Raw genomic sequence first — 13,382 nt, forward strand, 5'->3', positions numbered from 1 at the left:
GGATCCGGGATCTCCCACCGGCTCCACGGGAGGACGGATCCGGAGGGTCATCTGTAGCCAGTAAGCCTTTTTCTTCTTTTTCCTCATTTCTGATTAGGCCTATTTTCTGAAACTGGTATATGACTCAGGTGGACACGCCAACGGGTTGCCGGTGTGGGTTGCTGGGAGACGTCCCCGACCCCCTCGGAGGGGACCTGTTCTCTGTAGACGATAGCGGGTCGCTCCCGCTGAACGGCCAGAGGCCATGGTTTTACTTTCAGTTTTGCGTCCAAACTCCTGGAGGTTTATTCTTTCTGTCTGTCTGTCTGTGTGGCTGTCCGTTTTGTCTGTGTTAATTTACCAACATTTGATTGATCCAGGGACGATGGGGCGACGCCATTCTAGCCCCATGCCTGTATCCTTGATTACTGATCATTTCAAGGAGGTCAAAATGCACGCTCATGACCTCAGTGTGGAAGTCAAAAAGAATAATCACTTTTTGCAGTGCCGAATGGCCAACCTTCAATGTAGGATGGCCCTCAGAAGGCACCTTTGATTTGGAAACTGTACACCGAGTCTGAGATGTCATTTTCCGACCGCGGATCAGACACCCTGACCAAGTTCCCTACATCACCGAATGGGAAAATATTGTGTTGCGCCCCCCTCCCCCGCCCCGCCCCGCCTTGGATAAAACCTTTCTTGCCTCAATAGGGATTTTCCATCAATCAGGTGTTAGTGACCCGAACAGGAAAGAGCCTGAAGAATCCCAAGGAGCCTGAACCAACGGTGCCACTCTACCCTATTCTGCAGAGGGGAACAGAAGAAGAACTCCTCTTCCCTCCCCCTTACCAACCCCTGGAACCACCACCTGCCCCCACCATCCCTCCACCCAGGGCTGAAACACAGGGGTGTGGCCCACACAAAATACTTGCCATTGGTGAGCCATGTCCCCAGAGGGGCTGGCAGACTCAACCGTTGCCCTCCCCTTGTGAGTGGCCGCCCCCCCCCCCCCCATGAGGAAGGGAACCAACCTCATCAATATTGGCCCTTCTCTACTAGTGACCTATACAATTGGAGATCCCAAAATGCCAAGTTCTCAGATAACCCTAGAGATTTAACCAATCTCCTAGAGACTGTGCTCTTTACCCACCAGCCCACCTGGGATGACTACCAACAGCTGCTCCAGATTCTCTTTACCACAGAAGAGAGAGAGAGTGCCGGGGTCCAGCTCCGGTGGATCCAGGGTAATTCGAAGGGGAGACGGAATCGGCATCCTAGGAAAAAACTTAATTACAGATATAAAGAGAGATTAGAAAAGAATAGTGTAGTAGGAAGATTAGTGGAGAAAAAGAGGCTGAATAACTTCGTTTATGTGGAATACCAATAAAACTCCAAGACAAGGAATTTGCACCACCTACATAGGCCACAGGCGTCTTTCCGTTCTCCCGAAGGAGAGGAGACACTGAGGCCTCCCTGGTCAGATCTTAGAAGCCCAGGCAAAATTAGCAGGCTTGGTGAGTACCCACGCTCCAGATGGGAATTCAGCCAGAAGGGGAAAGAAAGAATGACATGGGGGAATCAGTCTTTCCAGAAACTGATCCGTTTTCTTTATTTTCAGGTTTGCTTATATACTTTTTGTTATACATAGGGATGAATACAGAGTCATGTGGAGTCAGCAGACCTGACCCTTGTCAAAATCAGGTGCTTCATATAAAATTATACAAAGGTCTTAGGGGTTTTACATCATCTTCTGGCCATGAGGCCTGCTGACATTTTATGGCCCTTTCTAGTAACGGTCAGTCAACCAGAAAACTTATTTTTTCCAGGGGTGATTTTTTTCTTAAACCAGGCGCCACCCTCCAAATAAAGTTGCATTTCTATAGGGTGAGGGTGTAGTGGGTTACAATTAAGAAAGAAATTTTCTCAGCCTAAGGTTTAACATGATTAATCTTACAGGTTAATACTTATTTCTCCTATATGCTAGTTATATTCATTATAAGGGCAGGGAATATGGAGATTTAGCAGCAAATATTGGCTCAACAAATGAAAAACCCTCACCAATATAATTTCTAACCAACCCACTAATACTATACTAATAATTTTCTAACTTCTCAAAAGAGTCTGTGTTTAGAAAGTTTTAAAGCATCTCATGCTCTCACGGTTGGGTGGCTGTAAACAATCACATGTGGCTGGACGAACCTGCTCAGGCAGGCTAGAGAAACTTCAGAGGAGTTTGTAAGTTGAAATACTCTTGTCATGCCCAGGAATTTTTATTAACTGGAGCTGCAAGTTAGCTCCTTCTCTGAGAGAGCTGGCGGGGGGTAGGGGGGGGGTGGGGGGGGGATGGTCAGCCTCCCGTAAAGTCAGAGGTATAGGTGAGAGCATAAAACAGTAAAGTAGGCACTCTGGTTTTGGAGGTAGATGCTCGGGAACAGGGAGTCTCCTGAGGCTCAATCTCACCTTTGCATAATGCCGAGCCTCCTTCCTCATGACCTTTGCCAAGGGTGGAGTTCCTCACGCTGGCTCCCCGGCATCTCCCCCCTTTTTATTATTTCATAAAACAGCCCTGTGCAGCTCAGTCGAGAGCTGAATGCCGAAGAATTCTGACAATACAAGGAAGAATGATTATAAGAAGTAAAATTATAGCACCAACAGCAGCATAACTGAAGACATTAGACAGAATGTTTCTTCCAGAAATAAAGATAGAGAAGGTGTGGGAAAAGTCAATAGCTGCTCCTGCGGCAGTAAAATCCAGTCGAGAGTGTTCCAAGGTCTGTATCTGATTATGAAGTTTTCCTAAGTCCAGGCCAATATCAGAGCTGTTCCAAACACCTGAAATATGATTTTTAGTTTTTCCCCCACTCATAATCTGTCTTGTTTACTTTCAAAGATGTCATGCACATCCACCAGTAATCAGCGTGGTATGAGAGAGCCATTTTTACTTTTAGAGCTTGTAGTTCAGTCCCAATATGCATTATTGCTTCTTCCAAGGCATCCACCCTCATCTCTAAATTTCTATCTATAGCTTCTTATATTGCCAGAGTTAAAGAAACATTTTTAGACAGTGTCAACATATTGGGCAGTATGCATTTGTTGAGTCAATGATATTGCTGCCACAGTAACAGAAGTGATTGTGGCTATTAAAGCTGATATTCCTAGAATAAGTAAGCCCACAAATTGTCGTGCTCACGTCAAATCCTGCAATTGCTGTAACACAGCAAGACCATTAATTATCATACCAATGAGTAGTTACAGGTATAAGATATGGTGGACTTTTTAACACCACAGAAGAACAAACATTATATTGAGGAGTTAGACAAGATGAGGGCATACATTGTTCACAAGTCACTACATTGGGTCCACCTGTGAAATTCATATGAACATTAAGTTTTCTGGAATCATTAACAAAAAGAAAGACATAAGGAGAAGGCAAGCAGGCTCTGGCAGAATAAGTAGTGTCATTATATGGGCTTGTGAAAGTAATAGGGGTAGTAGCAGCGAGAGCTCTCCATATTTCTGGCTGCCAAAAAGTTCTATTTTTAGTTGTATAGGACAACATAGGGGGAACAAACTACCGTGCCACCTAGTGGATCTTAATTGCCAAGGAATTATATCGGTATGCCAGTTGTCAATACCCAAAACATATGCTTTCTCGGCCTCAGAGCTTACAGATGGGTTTGGGTTGCTCCAATCTTGAATTGAGTAATTCCCTCCTCTTGGAATTCTGTAGTCAATTCTTAAATCATAAGTACAAGCTTTCCAAATCGGAAACCCAGAATGATAATTTATATCATTCCAGACAGCAGTTAAAGGAGTAATTTCTCTACTATTTGGATAACCTGGGGGTGCCCCAACAAACAGAGACTCATGAGGGTCAAGGATCCCGGGCAAGCGAGCCCGCAGTATGCAAACTGAATGAGGCTTTTTAAAATTAGGTTTTTGGGTTGGAGACTCAGTCAGAATTACCTTTTCAGAAGCTCCAACACAGCCTTCCTTAGTGGGAGTGATAAAATGTCCTGTTTTGCTGGTAGGGAAATTAAAGCAAACAGGGAGTTCATCAGTCAATCCCCTAAAGGTATAATTAAAATTAATGGGATATTTGTCCTTAGTGTAAGAAGTATAAAATCCTCCCAAAAGTTGGGTTTGGTTTGTGTTAACCCGTATGGGATCATTATTCCAAGTAACAACTTGAAAAGTTGGAGGATCTGGGAGATATGCCCAATATTTTGTTGGAATGGGGGAGGCGCTTACCTGGCAGGAAAGCAAAGCAAGCATGGCAATAAACATTTTCTCAGGAGAAGCTGGAGATCCCTGTAAAGAAGCTATTCTCCATGCCTGGTGGCAGAGTGCTTTCACTTGTCCCCAAGTTGGTAAGGGGGCATGTTGAGTTGCCTGGGTCACGCGAGCTGGCATCTTTCTGTGGGGCAGGGAAGCAAGGGGAGTAATGTTCTGTATGTGTGAAGCTGAGACATCTGCTTGGTGGACGGATCCGTTCCTTGCCCATCAGGGATCTCCGAAGTCAGTTGTCCCAATGTCAGTGGCGTTTCCCGTGCTGGCAGAGGGAGCAGAGGCAGAGGAGGTCTCTTTCTTTTTCGGGGTCGTGGCAGCTGGGGAATCCGGTATCCGAGGGGCTGAGACCTGGCGAATCAATCGGTTTGGAACCCAAATTGGAGAATCTGCGTCCTGTGGAAAAATACAAGCATACCTTCGACCGCTGGTTAACAATGGGTCGGGGACCTTTCCATTGTGTGGAGAGGAGGTCCTTCCATTTTACTAATGGCTTTGCACTTAATTGCTCCGGGCAACAATGGCGAAGCATTGCAGTAGTTCTGGCTGAATCAGCATTTAAAATATTTATTAAGAAAAGGGCATGTTGCAAAATTTGATGGGGAGAACTATACTTAAACTCCCCTTTTTTAAGTTTTTGAATTAACAAACGATGTGAGGGCAAATGATGTAAAATTTGATGACAATAATTTCCTATAGCAATCTGCCAATCTTCATCAAACATTAGAAGAGCATCAAGTTGTTCCTTATAAGGGATTGCAATCTCCGGTGGCTCTTTCCCAAACAATTCCATGCTCCGTTTCCTCCCTTTTAATATCGACGTTGCTATTAAGCCTGGATAAGAAGCTACCACTTGTTTAGCTTGGACAGGAAGATGGAGCTATCAGAGCTACCACTGACAGAGCGTGGTCCACTGGAGAAGGGAATGGCAAGCCACTTCAGTATTCTTGCCTTGAGAACCCCATGAACAGTATGAAAAGGCAAAATGATAGGATACCAAAAGAGGAACTCCCCAGGTCATTAGGTGCCCAATCTACTGGAGATCAGTGGAGAAATAACTCCAGAAAGAATGAAGGGATGGAGCCAAATAAAAACCAATACCCAGTTGTGAATGTGACTGGTGATAGAAGCAAGATCCGATGCTGTAAAGAGCAATATTGCATAGGAACCTGGAATGTCAGGTCCATGAATCAAGGCAAATTGGAAGTGGTCAAACAAGAGATGGGAAGGGTGAACGTTGACATTCTAGGAATCAGCGAACTAAAATGGACTGGAATGGGTGAATTTAACTCAGATAACCATTATATCTACTACTGCGGGCAGGAATCCCTCAGAAGAAATGGAGTAGCCATCATGGTCAGCAAAAGAGTCCGAAATGCAGTACTTGGATGCAATCTCAAAAACAGAATGATCTCTGTTCATCTCCAAGGCAAACCATTCACTATCACAGTTATCCAAGTCTATGCCCCAACGAGTAATGCTGAAGAAGCTGAAGTTGAACGGTTTTATGAAGACCTACAAGACCTTTTAGAACTAACACCCAAAAAAGATGTCCTTTTCATTATAGGGGACTGGAATGCAAAAGTAGGAAGTCAAGAAACACCTGGAGTAACAGGCAAATTTGGCCTTGGGATGCAGAATGAAGCAGGGCAAAGACTAATAGAGTTTTGCCAAGAAAATGCACTGGTCATAGCAAACACCCTCTTCCAACAACACAACAGAAGACTCTACACATGGACATCACCAGATGGGCAACACTGAAATCAGATTGATTATATTCTTTGCAGCCAAAGATGGAGAAGCTCTATACAGTCAACAAAAACAAGACCAGGAGCTGACTGTGGCTCAGATCATGAACTCCTTATTGCCAAATTCAGACTTAAATTGAAGAAAGTAGGGAAAACCGCTAGACCATTCAGGTATGACCTAAATCAAATCCCTTATGATTATACAGTGGAAGTGAGAAATAGATTTAAGGGCCTAGATCTGATAGATAGAGTGCCTGATGAACTATGGAATGAGGTTCATGACATTGTACAGGAGACAGGGATCAAGACTATCCCCACGGAAAAGAAATGCAAAAAAGCAAAATGGCTGTCTGGGGAGGCCTTACAAATAGCTGTGAAAAGAAGAGAAGTGAAAAGCAAAGGAGAAAAGGAAAGATATAAGCATCTGAATGCAGAATTCCAAAGAATAGCAAGAAGAGATAAGAAAGCCTTCTTCAGCGATCAATGCAAAGAAATAGAGGAAAACAACAGAATGGGAAAGACTAGAGATCTCTTCAAGAAAATTAGAGATACCAAGGGAATATTTCATGCAAAGATGGGCTCGATAAAGGACAGAAATGGTATGGACCTAACAGAAGCAGAAGATATTAAGAAGAGGTGGCAAGAATACACGGAAGAACTGTACAAAAAAGATCATCACGACCCAGATAATCATGATGATGTGATCACTCATCTAGAGCCAGACATCTTGGAATGTGAGGTCAAGTGGGCCTTAGAAAGCATTACTACAAACAAAGCTAGTGGAGGTGATGGAATTCCAGTTGAGCTGTTTCAAATCCTGAAAGATGATACTGTGAAAGTGCTGCACTCAATATGCCAGCAAATTTGGAAAACTCAGCAGTGGCCACAGGACTGGAAAAGGTCAGTGTTCATTCCAATCCCAAAGAAAGGCAATGCCAAAGAATGCTCAAACTACCACACAATTGCACTCATCTCACATGCTAGTAAAGTAATGCTCAAAATTCTCCAAGCCAGGCTTCAGCAATACGTGAACCGTGAACTTCCTGATGTTCAATCTGGTTTTAGAAAAGGCAGAGGAACCAGAGATCAAAGTGCCAACATCCGCTGGATCATGGAATATGCAAGAGAATTCCAGAAAAACTTCTATTTCTGCTTTATTGACTATGCCAAAGCCTTTGACTGTGTGGATCACAATAAGCTGTGGAAAATTCTGAAAGAGATGGGAATACCAGACCACCTAACCTGCCTCTTGAGAAATCTGTATGCAGGCCAGGAAGCAACAGTTAGAACTGGACATGGAGCAACAGACTGGTTCCAAATAGGAAAAGGAGTACATCAAGGCTGTATATTGTCACCCTGCTTATTTAACTTCTATGCAGAGTACATCATGAGAAACGCTGGACTGGAAGAAACACAAGCTGGAATCAAGATTGCCGGGAGAAATATCAATAACCTCAGATATGCAGATGACACCACCCTTATGGCAGAAAGTGAAGAGGAACTAAAAGCCTCTTGATGAAAGTGAAAGAGGGGAGCGAAAAAGTTGGCTTAAAGCTCAACATTCAGAAAACGAAGATCATGGCATCACTTCATGGGTAATAGATGGGGAAACAGTAGAAACAGTGTCATACTTTATTTTTTTTTTGTGCTCCAAAATCATTGCAGATGGTGATTGCAGCCACGAAATTAAAAGATGCTTACTCCTTGGAAGAAAAGTTATGACCAACCTAGATAGTATGTTCAAAAGCAAAGACAATACTTTGCCAACTAAGGTCCGTCTAGTCAAGGCTATGGTTTTTCCTGTGGTCATGTATGAATGTGAGAGTTGGACTGTGAAGAAGGCTGAGCACCGAAGAATTGATGCTTTTGAACTGGGGTGTTGGAGAAGACTCTTGAGGGTCCCTTGGACTGCAAGGAGATCCAACCAGTCCATTCTGAAGGAGATCAGCCCTGGGATTTCTTTGGAAGGAATGATGCTAAAGCTGAAACTCCAGTACTTTGGACACCTCATGAGAAGAGTTGACTCATTGGAAAAGACTCTGATGCTGGGAGGGATTGGGGGCTGGAGGAGGAGGGGACGACCGAGGATGAGATGGCTGGATGGCATCACGGACTCGATGGACATGAGTCTGAGTGAACTCCAAGAGATGGTGATGGACAGGGAGGCCTGGTGTGCTGCGATTCATGGGGTCACAAAGAGTCGGACGTGACTGAGCGACTGAACTGAACTGATACTTAAACTCCCCTTTTTTTGGTTTTTGAATTAACAAACCATGTGAGGGTAAATGATGTAAAAGTTGACAATAATTTCCTATAGCAATCTGCCAATCTTCATCAAACGTTAGAAGAGCATCAAGTTGTTCCTTATTATATGGGATTGCAATCTCCGGTGGCTCTCTCCCAAACAATTCCATGCCCCGTATCCTCCCTTTTAATATTGACGTTGCTATTGAGCCTGGATAAGAAGCTACCACTTTTTTAGCTTGGGTGGGAAGATGGAGCTATCAGATAAAGCTGCTTCTACTTTGTCTGGGGCTTCCTGAGCCTCAGCAGTTAATTGTCTCTTAGAAGTTGGTTCGGGATCCCCGTGCAAAACGTTAAAAAGAGGCTTTAATTCAGCAGTGGTTAATTTTAAATAGGGCCTAATCCAATTAATATCACCTAAAAGTTTTTGGTAATCATTTAAAGTGACAAGATGGTCTTAATTGTAGCGGGGCATGAGTCATAGTTTCTGAATTGATGACTCTTCCTTCGTAGGTTATGGCCGGGTTAGTTTGAATTTTCTCTGGGGCAAGTTTTAAGCCTGTAGATGACAATGTCTGGGTCAAATCTTGGAGTACAGTTTGCAAATGATCTCTGTCAGGATGAGCTATTAAAATATCATCCATGTAATGGATCGTATATATTCGTTCGTATTTAGCTCTAATATCTTCCAAAGCGGCATTGACAGATTTTTGACATAAGGTAGGGCTATTTTTCATTCCCTGAGGTAATACTTTCCACTGAAACCTTAAATAAGGCTGTTTAAGATTTTTTAATGGCAGACTAAAGGCAAATCGTTTTTTATCTTCAGCATTTAAAGGAATGGTGGAAAAGCAGTCTTGTAAATCAATTACAATTATATTGTATCTCTCTGGAATGGCTACTGGGGAAGGGAGCCCAGGTTGTAAAGCTCGCATGTCCTTTATGGTGGCATTGATTGCTCTTAAATCTTGTAAAAGTCTCCATTTACCAGATTTGTTCTTAATGACAAAAATAGGAGTGTTCCAGGGGCTATTGGAGGGCTCAATATGTCCCAATTCTAGTTGTTCAGTAATTAACATTTTAGCTGCCAGTAATTTTTCTTTAGCAGAGGGCATTTTTCTACCCACACTGGATCCTGAGATTTCCATGTAATGGGGTTGGCAGCAAAAACAATAGCCTTCATTATAAATTTGGATACCCCAATCCAGTACGTAGCTGTCGAGGAGTTGGACAAATTGGCTCAATTATTTTTGTTTGTTTTTTACCCAATCCTTTTGATGGATCATAGCCCATCTGCAGCATTTGAGAGGTCACTTTATCATCAGGGCTAAACAGTAACACTCCCATTTGAGACAGCACGTCCCTCCCCCAGAGGGTAAAGGGGAGTGAAGGAATTACATACGGTTGAGAAGTTCCACAGGTATCCTCAAACCGCCAATCTAAAATTTTTGCACTCTTAGCTACTGGGGGGCCTTGAGGTCAAATGAAACAAAATTTGGCCCCTGAAATCTATCAGGGCAACTTGTCGTCACTATTTTGTAAAAGACTTGCAGTTGATCCTTATTGAATGGAATTACTATATTTGCTACTTCTTTTCCAAAAAGTTCCACACTTTTTAAATATATATATAATTAATTGTGCCACCAAGCTGGGATAAGAGAAAACTATTTTTCTTGGGGTCACTAGTAGATGGAACCAATGAACCTTTTTGTCACAAGCATCTTGTAGGTGTATGCTTTGTGGCAAGAATAATTTAACCTCATCTTTTGGTAATATTAATCCTAATTAACTGATCATTTGAAGCCTGTCCACAAGAGCTGACTCTGTCTCACTAGTCAACTTTCTCTTAGAACTGGGATTAGGATTGCTTTTTAAGCAATCAAACAAAGGCTTTAAATCTGCAGTAGTCAGTTTTAAATGTGGGCATATCCAATTAATATCCCCTAATAATTTCTGGAAATCATTTAAAGTTAGTAAACAATCTCTCCATAGCTTTAAAGGGGCATTATCAGTTTTCAAAACTTTTGGCAGACCTAAATATGAGACGCAAGTAAAGAGGTGTTGCACAATATCTTTATAAGCTTTTCCAGTTATCCTTCCATAATCTAAATCTGGTCTATGGCTTTTTAGATGACAAGTAACCATCCAATCTTTGCTTGAATACTTCTAGCAACAGGGAACTCACTACTCTCCAAGGTTTTAAACTCTCCCTCACCTTTTCCTCTGCAGCATTCTCACTCCGCATACCACTTTTTCTAATCCTACCAACTCATTTTCAGTAGTTGTTGGCCAGGAGCTGAGCCAGTAAAGACTTTTTAAAGGCCTAGAAGCAGTAATTTTCTGCACCCCAAAAGCTAGATCATAAGATCCAAATCCTCTGGGGCCCCTAGCTTGAGAAGTCAAGATGTTTCCTATCTGATAATAAGGTAAAAGAAAGCTGTGTTATTCTTTGACTTTTATTAATTTGCACAGTTTTAGTAGGTGGTGAGATCAAAACTTTATTTTCCCCAGTATAATCAGAATTTACTATACCAGGCACCGCCAAAATTTTTTGAAAAGAAATCGAGCTACGCCCTAGCACAAGTCCAGAATGTCCTCAGGCAGGGGGCCAGCCACTCCCGTTGGAATCTGAGCAATCCACACGTCAGGGGTTAATATTGGTGCGATGGTGGAACTGAGGTCTAGGCCTGAGCTACCTGGGGTTGATTGGCATGGCTTGTTGTCTCTGTTTAGCAGGACATTGCCAGCAAAAATGTTCTATTTGACCATAAGAGAAACATTTTTTTATTTGTAGAATCCTTTTTGTTACGATTATTTCCAAAAAAGGGTCCCAGGGGCAAATGGAGAACCCACCACTAATATAGATGAAATTAACACCTCTTTTCCTTTATCACGACCTGACTGGGATTATAATACAGCACAAGGTAAGGAGAGGCTCCAGGTCTACCGCCAGACTCTCTTGGGGGGGGGGCTTAAGGCAGCTGCACGGAAACCCACTAATCTAGCTAGAGTAGGAGATGTCCAACAGGGCCCCACTGAGAGCCCAGCCGCCTTCCTGGAAAGGCTGATGGAAGTTTTTAGACAATACACCCCCATGGATGCAGAAGTAGAAGGCACCCAGGCCACCTTGATAATGCGCTTTGTCAATCAGGTGGCCCCTGATATTAGAAAGAAGCTACAAAAATTAGACCGCCTGAGTGAAAAGAGTAGCCAAGATTTAATAACAGTAGCAGAAAGAGTCTACAACACCCACGAGACCCCCGAGGAAAAACAAGCCAAAGCAGCAGACCGCCAGATCCGAAACATGATACGCATCCTGCTGGCCGCTACAGTTCCTGACTCATGAGAAAGGGAGCGCCAATTGCGCTGCCTAGCTACTGAAGGTCGCGACCAGCATTGGGAAAAAACCAATGTGCCTATTGTAAAGAAGAGGGACATTGGGCCAAAGAATGTCCCAAGAAAAAAAGGGGGCCACGAAAGGCCCCCATCCTGGCCATCGAACTGAGCGACTAGGGAGGACGGGGCTCGGCGCCCCTCTCTGAACCCAGGGTGACCCTAAAAGTGGAGGGGACCCCAGCTGACTTCCTTGTCAACACAGGGGCTCAATATTCAGTTTTGCTACAGCCCCAGGGAAAACTGGCCGACAAGACCTCTTGGGTGCAGGGGGCTACCGGGATGAAACAATACCAATGGACTACCCGAAGATCAGTGGACTTGGGTGCGGGCCGGGTATCCCACTCTTTCATGGTCATTCCGGAATGCCCCTTCCCGCTGTTGGGAAGAGACCTGTTGGCCAAAATGGGGGCCCAGATTCATTTTCTCCTGGAGGAAACTAAAATACCCGACCAGACAGGCAACCCGATCCAAGTACTGACCGTTCAATTAGAAGATGAATATCAGTTGCACCAGAAACCCATACTGCCCCAGTGGACATTCAAATATGGCTGGATGAATTCCCCAATGCATGGGCTGAGACAGGGGGAACCAGCTTTGCAGGCACCGCCCTCCTATATATATAGATCTCAAGCCAGGGGCCGACCCTGTCCGGGTCAACAATACCCCATGACCCTGGAGGCCCAACAGGGGATCAGTCCCCATATCTGCAGACTCTTGGCCCAGAAGATCTTGAGGCCCTGCCAGTCAGCCTGGAATACCCTCCTCCTCCCTGTCAAAAAAAACAATTCTCATGACTATCGGCCGGTATAGGATCTACGAGAAGTCAACCACCGAGTTTTAGATATTCACCCCACTGTGCCAAACCCATACAACCTCCTGAGCTCACTCCCACCAGACCAACACTGGTATACGGTCCTAGATTTAAAAGACGCTTTCTTCAGCCTTCCCCTGGTGCCCAGAAGCCAGGATCTTTTTGCCTTTGAATGGTCCGACCCAGAAGAGGGAATTAATGGCCCACTGACCTGGACCCGGCTGCCACAGGGATTCAAGAATTACCCCACTATCTTTGACAAGGCCCTTCATGAGGACCTGGGTGAGTTCAGACAGCAACACCCCCAACTAACCTTGTTACAATATGTAGATGACCTCTTGATTGCAGCCAAGGATCAACAAACCTGCCTTACGGGCACCCAAGAGCTATTGCAGACCCTTGGAAAATTAGGATACCGAGCCTCAGCCAAAAAGGCTCAAATATGCCAACCAGAGGTCACCTACCTGGGCTATGTACTAAAAGAGGGGCAGAGATGGCTGTCAGGGGCACGAAAGGAGACGGTACTCAAAATCCCTACCCCAGATTCACCTCGAAAGGTGAGAGAATTTTGGGGGGTCCGCTGGCTTCTGCCGCCTTTGGATCCCTAATTATGCAGAACTGGCTAAACCTTTATATGAAGCCACAAAGAGTACCACCCCTTTTAGCTGGTCAGAACAGATGGAGACGGCTTTCAAAACCATTAAAATGGCCCTGCTGTCAGCCCCCGCTCTAGGGTTGCCTGACGTTACAAAACCCTTTCTCTTGTATGTAGATGAAAAACAGGGAGTGGCAAAAGGGGTATTGATGCAACATTTGGGACATTGGAAGCGGCTGTTGGCTTACTTGTCTAAACGCCGATACCCTGTGGCGTCAGGCTGGCCACCACGCCTCCGCATGATTGCAGCAGTGGCCCTAAT

General features: G+C 44.3%; 1 protein-coding gene across 1 annotated transcript in view; it reads left to right on the forward strand.

Moving 5' to 3' along the window:
- CCDC134 (coiled-coil domain containing 134) overlaps window positions 1-13,382 on the forward strand; it is a 36,075-nt gene that overhangs the window by 15,894 nt on the left and 6,799 nt on the right. The gene's annotated exons all lie outside the window — the stretch shown is intronic.

This window comes from Ovis aries, chromosome 3, assembly GCF_016772045.2.
Source record: "Ovis aries strain OAR_USU_Benz2616 breed Rambouillet chromosome 3, ARS-UI_Ramb_v3.0, whole genome shotgun sequence".
NCBI lineage: Eukaryota > Metazoa > Chordata > Mammalia > Artiodactyla > Bovidae > Ovis > Ovis aries.